Raw genomic sequence first — 13232 nt, 5'->3', positions numbered from 1 at the left:
GCCTACAATGTTCTTCCGTGTTGACTGACAGACGACAGCTTGTGTGGGAGGCTGAGGCCCCATACCAAATCTTTCTTTTCCCTTAACCCACTCCCTGTCTCCTGCCAATTGAGCATTCTTTATCTCTCATACCAGCAAAGAATTGCAAAGTCTCAACACAGAGTGGCTAAATTCTTAAGTCAATCAAGGGTGCAATTAAGAGCAGAATCTAGTTGGCACAATTGCTCTAAAAAGCAGAGTTTCATCTCCTGGGCTCCCATGTTCTAAAACAAGTGGCAGCAATGGCAGATGGCTCATTTTTTTAATCAGCACTAATACAGACATTTCTTGCACCAGCTGCTGTCGAGAGCCAGTGGCACATTCTACTGCTGGAAATAATATTTTTCTGGTTATAGGCACTCACTATTTAGGCTGAGGTGGCTACAAATTCCTGCATGTTGCATTTCTCCCATGGGGAAAATCACAATGGGTACGAGATTTTGCTCATGAGACAAAATGTAAAGTATGTAGGGATTTCTAGCCAAGACTGTATGAGTAAGCAGCCACTATTCAATCACCCACTGAGCTATACAGCAAACGGAATGATTATAACAAACTGAATACACCCTCAGCCACAATACCTCCTACGAATTTGTCTGTAATAAGCTGCATTACTTTTCAGGTGAAGTATTTGATATTTTAGTGACTCGCGCCCTTGGTCTTCATTTTTTCAAACTTATAATGAGGAGATAGGGCAGGGGTAAATTGGTAATTATTTTCATATGCATCCCATAAAAGTTTGATCCAAACATTTACATTTCTTGGCAAACCACTTGTGCATTTATTTGGATTCAACTATATTACAACAGTTTATGCAGTTTCACAGAGGGTACTGTACTCTCCAAGAGCTTGGCTCTTAAAAGGGCCTTTTGATAAGTTGATTTTAAAAACTAAAAGAAAGCGTGGCTTGTTCTAAATATCATATAAACTTTAATTTTGACCTTAATTTTGCAATTTAACAGGCTCCCTTTTGTATTCTGCAAAACAACACGGTCAAGACCAGCTTTTTCTTACCCACCTACTTCAGGATTTTAAGAACTGGCAGCGCCTACTTCCCGATCCCAGTTCAGGAGGCACTGCATTCTGGGCAGAATCCGACTGGCATAGCAAGCTATAAAATAATTTTGAAAGTGCCGTTTCATCTCCCAGGTCCCATGTTAAAACTGCTAATAAAAACAATTGGGAATAGGCAGGATGCTCAATGTTCAATTAGAACAAAAGCAGCTGCTTTTTGCAGCAACTCTGCAGGTCTACATGCAGAAAGTCAGCGGCACACGTCAGTGTTGCAAAATATATTTTGTTCTTGCATCTCATTTTTTACATCATTAAAAACACGGATGGAGGTTTCCAGATGGTGCAATCGGTAAAGGCACTGCCTGGTGTGGCACTAAGCCACATAGGGAATGATCACAGGTGTGATTCCTAGTTCACACTAAGTGAGCTAATACCATGTTGGGATAGCAGCCGGGGCTCCAATGCCACAGAACTAAGATGATTGGCAGGGGTGGTTGTGTGAAATTAGTCAGGGTTCCATTTCTGGCAGTTATCCAAACAACCTTAATGAGAAGTGCATGAGACTGGCCATTGGGTGAGATTACATAGGATTTGCAAGCCGGATGGCCTGGTCCATGCCAGTGCTTATGCTCCACACCAGCTTCCTACTTCATCTTACCCCATCAGCATATCCAATCCAAAGATTGTGCTCAGCTTCGATGCCCTCAACAGTTCAACAGTCTACAGACACGCCAATTTTACATTGCAGGCGGGAACGTAGCCTAATGACTGCCCAGTGAGGCAGAGCAGAAGCCTAAATGATTTTAACAGCCGCACCTCATGTGCGGTGCAGTGGTTAGCACTGCAGCCTCACAGCTCCAGCGACCCGGGTTCAGTTCTGGGTACTGCCTGTGCGGAGTTTGCAAGTTCTCCCTGTGACCGTGTGGGTTTCCGCCGGGTGCTCCGGTTTCCTCCCACAGCCAAAGATTTGCAGGTTGATAGGTAAATTGGCCATTGTAAATTGCCCCTAGTGTAGGTAGGTGGTAGGGGAATTGAGGGAAGGTGGGGATGTGGTAGGGGACATGGGATTAATGTAGGATTAGTATAAATGGGTGGTTGATGGTCAGCACAGACACGGTGGGCCGAAGGGCCTGTTTCAGTGCTGTACCTATGACTCTATAACATGCCACTGCCTGACTTGTCGATCAAAATGACCTGGAAGTCAGTGGGAAGTGGCTGCCTGGCCATTAAAATCAGCCAGCAGAAGTGCTTCGCCGTGCCCTTGGCACTAAGGTAAGTGATCAGGAGGGGGATCTGACAGGGATAGCGGTTGGTAGAGGGTGGGGAGCGCCAGAGGAGCTATCCTGCTCCAGATCTCCACAAGGAAACAATTTTAAAGAAACAAGTTTTTAAATTTATCACTTTGGGCCTCTTCTGGCCCAGATCCATTTTCTGACAGCTCAGGCATGGTGGGGAAGCCAGTACTGCTCCCTCGCTCAGGCCTTCAGTTAATATTGCAGATGGTCCTTGTTGATGGCATTGGAGTCCGATTCGCACTATTAGAGGAGCACGCTGGTTTCAAACAGGTCCCTTTGCCACCTGCAATGTATAATTATAGTTGGCCAGATTGGGGACAGGAAGCCAGTGGGCTAAGTCCCATGTTCCATTTTAACTGCCACCAGCCTGGCAGAAACCAGGGTGGGGAAGTTAAAATTCCCTCCACTCTGTCAGGACTAACATATGGAGACTAGCAATTTGAGTGAAGTACTGGTGGCGTGTGCCTGTTGTTTATAGATCTGTGCCATGAGTTAGGAGAGGTGAAAAACTGTGCATGGAGGTGGAGGGTGGAAAATCAACTCCAACCATGCAAAATTAATCCAAGAAAGAAATAAAGGGCATCCTTAATATAAAAGAGAAGCCAGTCTGTTGGGGGTAGCAAAGACTTGCAAAAATTTACAATGGATCAAATGCAGCAAGAAATTGCAGAATGGAGCAATAAAACGATTGATGGAGTATCTAGCTGAAAGAACTTGGATGCTGGCCAGTTCCCTTGTTTTCCTGTTCACCAATGCTGGGTATTAAGTTGCTTCCAACTGCTTGGTTAGTGGAAAGTTCCAGTCCTGGCATGACTGCTTCAATCAGAGGGGTACTGCTACAGGACACTTTTTGAGGCAGAAATTGAAACAAGCTTCCTCCCTCAAATATAAGGCAAAGACCTGTATAACCAGATGACACAAACTATACAATGTTTCCTGCTCTCTAAGTGGATATACTCGCACGCAATTTTTGGTTCTCTTTTATTTGGGGGGTGCTCATGAGCTCGATCGTGACTACCATTCTTGTTTTTGATAAAAACAGGTCTACATGTGCATTATCCAGCACACGATGTGTATGCACAGTCATGCATCCCATGAGTCCTGAACCCAGGTCTCTGCTCCCATCCTTAGGTGCTCACAGCCTTAAGATCAAAATCTTCTGTTCCCTTTCAGTTTTCAATTACCTTCCTATGAAGGCTCCCTAACATCGTGGAAATTAGTCTCTGCACTATAAATTTACACTATTTTGTGTCTTTGGACCTATATACACATTATTCAGAAAACAAATATCTGCGTATATCACGCCTTTTGGGAACAGTGGGCTAAAAATTGGTTTGCATCATTATTCAGGAACAAGAGTTGTGATTCGTGACCTGCCCACACCGGTTCCGGTGGAGGCGGGCAGCATGCAAATTTAGTGCTGCCTCCTTATTTACCTGATTGTAGCGTAGGGCCGAGCATCTGCTGCACTGCTGGTTGCCTCTGCATTCAGCAGAGGGCCGAGCAGCGTTCACTGATAGGATGACTGTGCCATGTGCTTCTATTCTTAAAGCCAGTCTGTCCCATTTAAAGGGAATTTGCAGTGAATGATCAGAGGCTGCTGCTGAATACTATTGCCGCAATTCTAAACAAGGAAAATGGAACACCAGGGCAGGGGTACAGATGTGGCACTGTAGGCCTTAGTGGTGGAGGGAGACAGTAGGAGAGATGCCACAGTTCCTTGTGGGGGGAGGGGGGTGGGAAAGTGGGGCAGGAAGCCCTCAAAGATAACCCTCAGGAGGAAATGAGCGCAGCTTGCCAAGGAGGTGAATTCCCCATGTCTGGACCCAAGGTCCTGGCAGCAGTGCCACAAGAAGTCTAATGACCTCATAAGTCAGTGAATGTATCTTCATCTGGCATCTCCTACCCATCACACCACTAACCTCTCACACTGCTCAATGCACTGCTCACCCATTAGCAGCCCCTGGCACTCAGAACACATGGCTAACATCCAGATACTCCATCTCATTCACGTACCAATGCTGCCAGCCTCATGCCCACCTCTCGCTGCCTCCACATACCTCCAGCTATTCAGCTATGGCACACACAATCACCCAAACACAGTACAACACCATCACTGACATTCTGCCCTCACTCTTGCAGGACAAGATGGCACACAATCAAAGGGGGCATAACAGAGCTAGCAGGGGCAATGACACCTGCAAATTCTTAGCCCTATGGAGGATATGGTTCTCCACGTTATTATTTGGCAGGTTGTGACAGAGACCGTGGCATCGGGCGCCACTAAGAATTTTTTTTTAATTCGTTTGTGGGATGTGGGCATCGCTGGCAAGGCCAGCATATATTGCCCATCCCTAATTACCCTTGAACTGAGTGGCTTGCCAGGCCATTTCAGAGAGCAGTTAAGAGTCAACCACATTGCTGTGGGTCTGGAGTCACATGTAGACCAGACTAGGTAAGGACAGCAGATTTCCTTCCCTAAAGGACATTAGTGAACCAGATGGGTTTTTACAACATTCGACAATGTTTGCCACCATTGGGACCATCTTTTAATTCCAGATTTATTAATTGAATTCAAATTTCAATATCTGCCATGGTGGGGACGATGGCATGTTCTTGCCTTATGCCCCTTCTCAACTCCCAGCTTACCCTCATCCTCTTATCTGGCATGATGAGCAAGCTGCAGATGGTATCACCATGGACCTCTTGTTTTCCACCCCATCCCCTTTCCCTCACCCCAACCTTCCCCTTTTGATTTTCTGCTTTCAGACACCAAAGAACTGCCACCAGCTCAGATACTGGCACTGCACGTACCTTAAAAGCTCGTATATAGAGTTGGGATCAGCAAGGGGTGCATCATCGGCACGAGTAGGCTGCAGCCAGACCAGCGACAATGAATAGTGTGTGCGGCAACTTACCAGAGGGCGAGGTTGCAGATGAGTTCTAACACAGGAGATGCAGATGAGGACTCGTTGGGGCTGCATACAGGAAAATGCTGATGGGCTTGCACACCAAGATGCTAGGGTGCATTGGCTGGCCTGCCAGACAGCCTTCTGTCACTGTCAAGGAGCATGGAGAGGGCACTGTAGAGAGCTTTCCCTCTCCACAGCCTCTGCTTCATCTCCCTGTCATGCTGCAGACTCAGAGGCACGGCAACTGCAATCCCCATACCTGTTGCAGCCTGTGGACAGGTTACCTACTCTTCTGCCCACCCTGTGAGGATGCAGCAACACTCCCTGCCAAATCCAGGAACTCACCACAACAACTCCAAAAACACTTCAGAGTGCTTTTAGACACTTTGCAATAGCAGAGTTTCTTCAAAATAGCTTTACCTGCAAGTTGGACGCCTGGCCCTTTAGGTATCGTTAGTGCAGGGCTCATCTTGCAGCTGAATGCTTGATCGCTTGCGAGCGACGTGCAAATTCGTTGAACGGACCAGTGTGGTCCAAATTTGGAAAACAGACATCACATCAGCTGCTTGGGCTGTGTGGCGTCGTGATAAGATGAATTCAGTAGCTTCTGATGCTTGCAGGGGAATTCAGCGAGTGTGCGCTTCTGAAGCAGACCCCTAAGAGGGCAATCGGCTTCCGTAGCGCTGTCTCCAGCAGCGCTACAGATCCGAATTTCTCACCCAGAATCTTTAAAGAAAATCAGACATGTAAATAATTTTAAATAAATGAGACATAATTTGCTACCGGTAAAAAAATAACAGACAATTGTGATTCAAGTACTGAAGTATAAGTAGTTCTTCAAAGTTCTGGGGCTAGTGAGCTGCTCAAATATTTCAGCCAAAGTCAACTTGGGATCATTTGAGCAAACCTTTGTAATCTAGCTCATACCAAAAACTAAAGAGTATATAACAAGCTGCCATTCAAACTCGCAAATTTAGAAACACAATGCACCAAGCTTTCAAATGCATGGCAGACACTTCTCAATCTTAGTTATGACAATCCCGGACTAGAAAGTCTTAAAATATAAATATAGCTCCTAAATGCAGAGTTCCAGCAACAGTGCAAGTGATAGATAAACAGAGACACTGTAAATCAGAGAAAAATCACAGTGAGACAATATCATGCCCTCAGGCAATGTGTCACCTTACTAGGTTTGTCCCCTATTACACCAAGGCAGATGGAGATTAATTTGATATATAATGTGATTTGAAGACATTACTTTTGACTGTAATTACATTGTACTTGATGTTCCACAAATCTAATCCAATATTCCTTGCAGACACAGGCCACCTAGAATCTTCTAAATTGCAACAGGAACCAGGAACTGCAACAGTAAGAAAACGGAACAAAATTAAATATTCACTATCATGCACACAGATCATGATCAATCTCAGTCATTCTGAAACGTTTAATTAATCTTGGGGTTCAAATGATAAATGCAACCTGACTAAACTCTCCTCTCAGAGTTTCAGGTGTCATCTCAATCCCTCGACATGACCACTGCCTTGTCATAACAGTGTTGTTTGTTACCCCCAATTGGAATGTCTGCAATCAAAAAAGTCAAGACAGTTCAAGAACATAATGAATTGAAAGATTCAAGGCAAGAGCACTGAAAAACAACTTGCTCCACGAAACTCATAACTACACAGATTCTGAAGTCTGAATTGTTGACATACAGTGGGATTCACCAGTATCTGTGTAAAATGGATTGGTACAGTCGAGAGACTGTTAAGCAAATTTCAAATGACATGCAGCAGTACTATTAATGCGGTTGCTGTTGTCTGGAGGTTTATCCATCAGAGGACATTGCTGCTACCAGCATCTTCTGACCATTACAATTCAGGGCTCTCACTTGTACCACATTGCCCAAGGCTGTTGATGTTGAGGAGCACTTTGATGTTTTCATCCCATCTTGCTCTGGGTCTGCCTCATGGTCTCTTGTATGTTGGTGGTGATTTAGTGGTGAGTAATCTGGCAGGGTTAGACTCAGATGGTGCATTAGGCGTCCATCCAGAGGACTTGGTACAACGAACTAACCAGAACAGCAGTAATTGATTATTCAGCTCACATTTCGGCTGGAATTTTACAGACCCCACAATGAGCAGGCTGGTAGTGTGGGGGGTGCACCAAAATTGAGTGGGAGGCGGGGAATGCCTTCCCGATGCCTTCCTGCCTCCACTGCAATTTTATGCAGGGCAGCGAGAAATGGCCCGCCTGCCCCAGGCCAATCAAGGCCCTTAAGTGGCCAATTAACTGCCACTTAAGGGCCTCGTCCCAACACCACAGATATTTTACCCATGGCAGGTGGGCAGCAAAGGCCCCAAGAACACTGCCAGGTAAAACCTGGCACCCTGTGCCCCACAGAGGGCCGCCCGAACGCACAACACCCCCCCCCCCCCCCCGCCCGCAGGTCACTCATCTTCTTTCCGGGGTCTTCCTCTTCCTGCTGAAGCTGGGTGTAGTCCCAGCAGTGGCCACTGCTACCGGTGGCGCTGCTGGGACTAAGAGCTGCCAGCCCGCTGATTGGCTGGCAGGTCTATTAGGCAGGACTTCCTGCCTCAAGGAGGTGGAAGTCCCGCCCAAAGTCAATTAAGGGCCTGGGGAGCGAAAAATCCCAACCTGCCTCTCCAGGCCTGACGGAGGTGAGCTCGCCACCGACGTTTCGGCTGGTGGGCGGGGCCTCCCGCCCAACGTTAAATTCCAGCAATAGTCTCATTTGAGATTATATCCTCAAGTTTAATCTTTAGTAGTGGGCGAAGGGATCTCAAATTGAACCCATCAATCCAACTATTCATTACTTTGCTGTTTCCACATGTTTCTGAGCCATATTTAAACATGGCTATTACTGATGCACTGTAGCGCCATATTCTGAGATTGCGACTTATGTTCAATCTCCATACAGGCGGGAAAAGAGAGAGTTCATTGCAGAGCTCACAAATGCAATGCGTCTACAGCAGTTAGGAAGACTGTCCCCACTGGAGGAAATCATGCAACCTAAGTAAATGAAATGTTCCTGATGCCACTGGATCATCTATTATGAAGGTAGTTGGAATGATATTGTGCCCTCATTGTTTTCCAGCTGACTTGAAGACCAAAGCTAGCTGCTTCTTGGTCAAGAAGCTTTGGTGCAGATGCCCAGTTTCAGATATGGTCTCTACATCATTGGCAAAGCTCAGCTCTGTTCACACACACGGTCATTGTCCAGGCTGGTTCCACGTTCATTTTTTTTTTAAAACTGTTGTTGACTTCATAATGTGGTCAACAATCGGCACAAATAAGGTTGGGGTGAGAACACAGCCTTTACGTACTCAGGTATAAAACTTGAAATGCTCAGCAAATGTTCCAACAATATGGACCTTGTGTGGGCATAAAGCTCTCTAATTAAATGACAGAAATTTGGTAGGAATACCTAGAGATTGTAACAAGAGGCATAGGCATTCTCAATTTAGTGAGTAAAAAGCTATTTTTCATGTTGAAGGCGGCAACATATATTGGCTCATTGTATTCAAGCCACCCGTCTCCCACCTGCCTTAATGCGACTATCTGTTCGATGGTGAACCTATTCTCTGTGAAGTCATAGAGTCAGAGTCATTTATGGCACAGGAGGTCATCATTCGGCCCATCGAGTCCATGTCAGACTGTTTGTCGCACTTGTCTTTCAACGGGTTCTTGATTCAAGAAAGTATCATCCAAGTGAATATTTCAGCCACTGTTGACAGTGGGTTGATACCCCTGTAGTTGCTGCAGTCTGCTTTGGATCCCTTGCCTCTGGAAAAGTACATGAGGCTGCCTTTGTGCTACTGTTGCAACGCAGTCGACAAAAAAGAAATATTATGAGTTCTGGGTGGAGAGGAGGATGTACTTCTAAACAAAACGCAATGAATTGCGGGTACTCATGATTATGGGATAGGTCAATTAAAAACTAGCTTGTCAAGAAAATAAAAGACACCCTGTGGGTACCATAGCTCCGGCTCAGGTATTCAGCAGATGGCTAAAAAATTATATGCTGGAAGAGAGTTATAGCAGTACTTCATTTGGTTTGCAAGTCATTCCAGGAAACTTTATTTAATAAAAACCTTTAATCTAAAAAACCCACAAAACTGCAGCTCTATTCTCAGGCCACTTACCTTTCACAGCCTTAATGGATCTAAATCTACCTTCATGTTTGTTAAGAATTAAGGAAAGGTATACCATTAAGGTTTGAAATGAGATTTAAACAATTGATTCCGACCAGTTTACCAAAATCCTTTATTGCTGCACAAAAAGAAATAAATAGTCACCTTAACAAGATTCTTATTCCTCTAAATATGCTCTGCTCTAACTTTTCAAACTAAATTAAAAATTTCTTCCCTTGGTCTCAGTATAGTTCCATTAATAGTTATTGGAATTTGACCCTCTAGTAAACAAACACCTCCTGTAAAAAAAAAAGTTGGCAAACTGCACACCAACATTTGTAGTAAATTTTTCCCTCCATTGTAACAGCTGTAATTTTTTGGCACTGAGGAAGTGCCACGGCTGTAGAATTTCCTGCATGCAATTTTACATGTAGCAGCTAAAAACAACGCGAAAATGTTCTTCTTTGTATCTGCCTGCAGAAGAGCACCAAAACCTCAAATCTATATATTAACAAAATTGTATTCATGTATCTGCCTTGTCCATTTTTTGGCAATGTCCCAAAGAAATGGAGACATTTTTTATTTATTCCCTGGATGTGAGGGACACCGAGGCCTAACTAAATGCCCATCCCTTGTTACCCTCAGAAGGTAGTGGTGGGCCTTCTTCACACTGATTTTTTCTTTTGACAACTGAATGCTAGGTCACCTCAGAGGACACTAAAAATCAACCACCTTACCATGTGTAGGTCAAAGCAGGTGAGGATCTCAAGTACCCTTCCCTGAAAGATAGTGGGGAACCATTTGTGCTTTTACTACAGCACAGCAGCTTTCACAAACTCATTTGTTCCCCCTAATCCTTGACTTCCTGCTCAACATCTCCTCATCCTACCTGCTCCCCATTCTCCCCAACCTTTCTGCTCATCCTAGTCTCATTGCTCATTCCTTCCTTTTAGGCTTGTAGAGCAAAATATAGTTCATATATTTTTTAAAAATCAAGTGACAATGGCTGCAGTGTGTAAATGAGCAGGTCTATTAGGATGCATTGTGGAACAACACAAGTCCAGCGGTACAGCTGACAGTCGTGTGAGAATACTCATTCGACAGTTCAATGGGTTTTAGGGTCACAATGCTTCAGCGATGCTGTAAACAATTGGTAATTATCAAACTATAAGGGAATAAGTTGAAATCTTAATTTAATTAGATCTTCTTTCAGTAACCAGTTAATTGTGCAAGCCTTTAAGGGTACAGATAATACTTTCGAGATTTCAATTGAAGTTCCCGAATACTGCACGGGAATCAAATGGCTCCCAACCAGTCACTCCCGTTTAAAAGTCCTACAAGAAAGGTGAGCAGCTGGGGGAAACTAATCTTACAACAAAAATTACTGCATGCATCGTGTGGAATTATGCAGTCACTACATGGCATATTCCGGATATCATAATGGGGAATGTACACATTGTGGTGAGCCATGTGGTCCAAAAAGTTAATTCCTTGATCTCTGCTGTGTTAGCTGATCTCAGCAAGTAAGAGTATCCTATAGGCCTTCTCATCCCCAAGTTAGGTAGGAAGTTTTTTTCTTACAAAGTCAGCCAGGGTTCAGGTTCACCTATTATCCCCCACCATCCTCCTTCCCCAAGACAACAAATGCCCTGGGCTCACATGTGGCGAATGGGCACTTGACATTCTGCACACGTGCAAAGTCAGCCTGAATCAGTGCCAAAATTGAGTTGGTTCAGCAGGTAATGTAACTGGGGATATACCATGACAACCTTGTTTAAAAAGGCACAAGATGATTCAAATAAAATGTGAAGGAATGAATAGTGTCAATACCTTAAACCTGAATGTGGAAAGGAACCAACAGCTACTGGAATTCCCCATTATGGCTCCTAGACTTCCCTGCATGACGACTTCATAACCCTACAGCAGACACACAGTGATACTGTCACCATCACACATGCCCTGTAAATGCTCAGCTTTGGTTCATACATTTCTCAAGTCATGAGCACCATGCCTCCCCAGATAAGCCTTGTGATCCATTTGTTAGCCTTCTATTGACAGGCAATCTTTCTCATTCTACAACTGACCAAATTAGGTAGACATGGTTACAAACATTACACAAACGTGAAAGGGGGTTGGTGGGGCAGGGGGGGGGGGTTTGGTGTATAGAAGAAATAGCAGCACACAGGAAAGAAGGGCAGCAGAGTGTTGTTAATCATAAGCACAGCTGTGATATCAGGGAAGAGCAGGGGCTCACAGTCTATGCACTCTGTATCAAACGAGTGCCTAAAGCATTTCAGCACCCCTGCCCACCCCCACACCTGCTTCACACAGCTGCTATAGTGCTGATGAGTGATAGGTCATGGTTAGGTTAAGCAGCTACCACTGCAGTGGATTTTACAGTGGAAATAAAACAATAACCTTACCCAGCAAAGCATAATGTTGAAGGCCACTGGTACTCAATTACTAGTAGAATGATTTCATTTCTCAGTATTGAAATATGAAACACTGAGAACATAATAGTAATAGTGCACCCCCTCCCACTCATTCAGTTAATTTCACAAGAAGCAATTACAATGTTTAACTCATTCACTGGCTTGACTACTCTGTTAATGCCTTTTGCACAGCTGGTACTTTTGAATTACATGCCATCCAATCATCTCTATAAATATCATACCTGTTATTATGAAAATTATACCCTCGTCAGTATTTAATATTCCCTACCACTCCCTTTGCTCTCTCGATACCATGCTTCATTTTCCATAAGTAAAAGCATGCCGGTTTATTTAAAAATTGAAAGAAAATGGAAATGGAAGATTAATTTAAGGCAATATACACTAACTTTAGATCCACTGGATTCTCCAAGATTTCATCTGGAATCATGCGCATTACTGAAATGGCACAAAAATGTAGCAAGCTATGAAGGGTCAGGGTAAACAGATTAAGGGGCTTTTGTTGTGGTCCTATCATCATTAATAGCTGAAGAACCAAACACAAGTGGCTTCATTTGATTAAGAAAGAAAAACATTCTTGTTTCAAATGACTTGCCTAGTGTCAAGCCGACAAGCTTTTTTCAAGTGCTCTTTCAATAGGAGACACACACAGTCAAAATGAGTGCGAGGTTGACACTGTGCCTCCTGTGCCCAAATGTACCATTTTCAAGATTGGGGCTCATTAGAATAAAGTTAGTGAGCTGCTCAGTGTTCGATAAGCTCCAGTGGGCAGTTCACCGTACCTGGGATGGTGGGGCGGCGGGAGGGGGGAGCTACCCAGCAGTATTTGTGTGAGGTCAGCAGCAACATTCCTGCTCCTCCTGGCCCCAGCAAAAATGATCCAAACTGTTTTTGGATCAGCCTCCAGTGGTGCATCTAAGTCAGCCAGTTAGTCCATTCACTGCACAATACAAATAGTTGAGTGTGCACAGGACAGGCTCCACTCGTTTGTTCTTGACAATTGCAAACAGAGTCCTACAACCGGCAAAGGACCCTGATTGAATCAATTTGCAGACAGCCGCCCACCTGTTTCAGACAGCAACGCTGAGCATCCATTTACAGGCCTGCCTGAAAATCCGCCTCAGGCAGGGCTTGGAGCAGCCAAGGAGTGGCCGCTGTTTCACTGCCAGGCGCCTAATAAACAGGGCAGGCAGCAGCTAAAAATATGTCAAACACACACATGGCTGTGGTCACTAGATAGTAACCAGATTTCACCTTGCAGGTATACTAATGATAATCGGAATATTCACTCTAATGCCTATTTTTTTTTTTTTTAAGCACAGCCCCAAAGCTAGTAGGTTTTATTGGTACATATTTTACAGATCGCCT

The 13232-nt window shown here is 44.5% G+C and overlaps 1 protein-coding gene across 1 annotated transcript in view; it reads right to left on the bottom strand.

Moving 5' to 3' along the window:
* bloc1s1 (biogenesis of lysosomal organelles complex-1, subunit 1) overlaps positions 1 to 13232 on the bottom strand; it is an 84310-nt gene that overhangs the window by 50367 nt on the left and 20711 nt on the right. The window lies entirely within an intron of this gene.

The sequence above is a fragment of the Heterodontus francisci genome, chromosome X (genome assembly GCF_036365525.1).
Source record: "Heterodontus francisci isolate sHetFra1 chromosome X, sHetFra1.hap1, whole genome shotgun sequence".
NCBI classification, from domain to species: Eukaryota; Metazoa; Chordata; class Chondrichthyes; order Heterodontiformes; family Heterodontidae; genus Heterodontus; species Heterodontus francisci.
The sequence above is the reverse complement of the archived record's forward strand: the minus strand, read 5'-3'. Positions and strand labels throughout refer to the sequence as shown.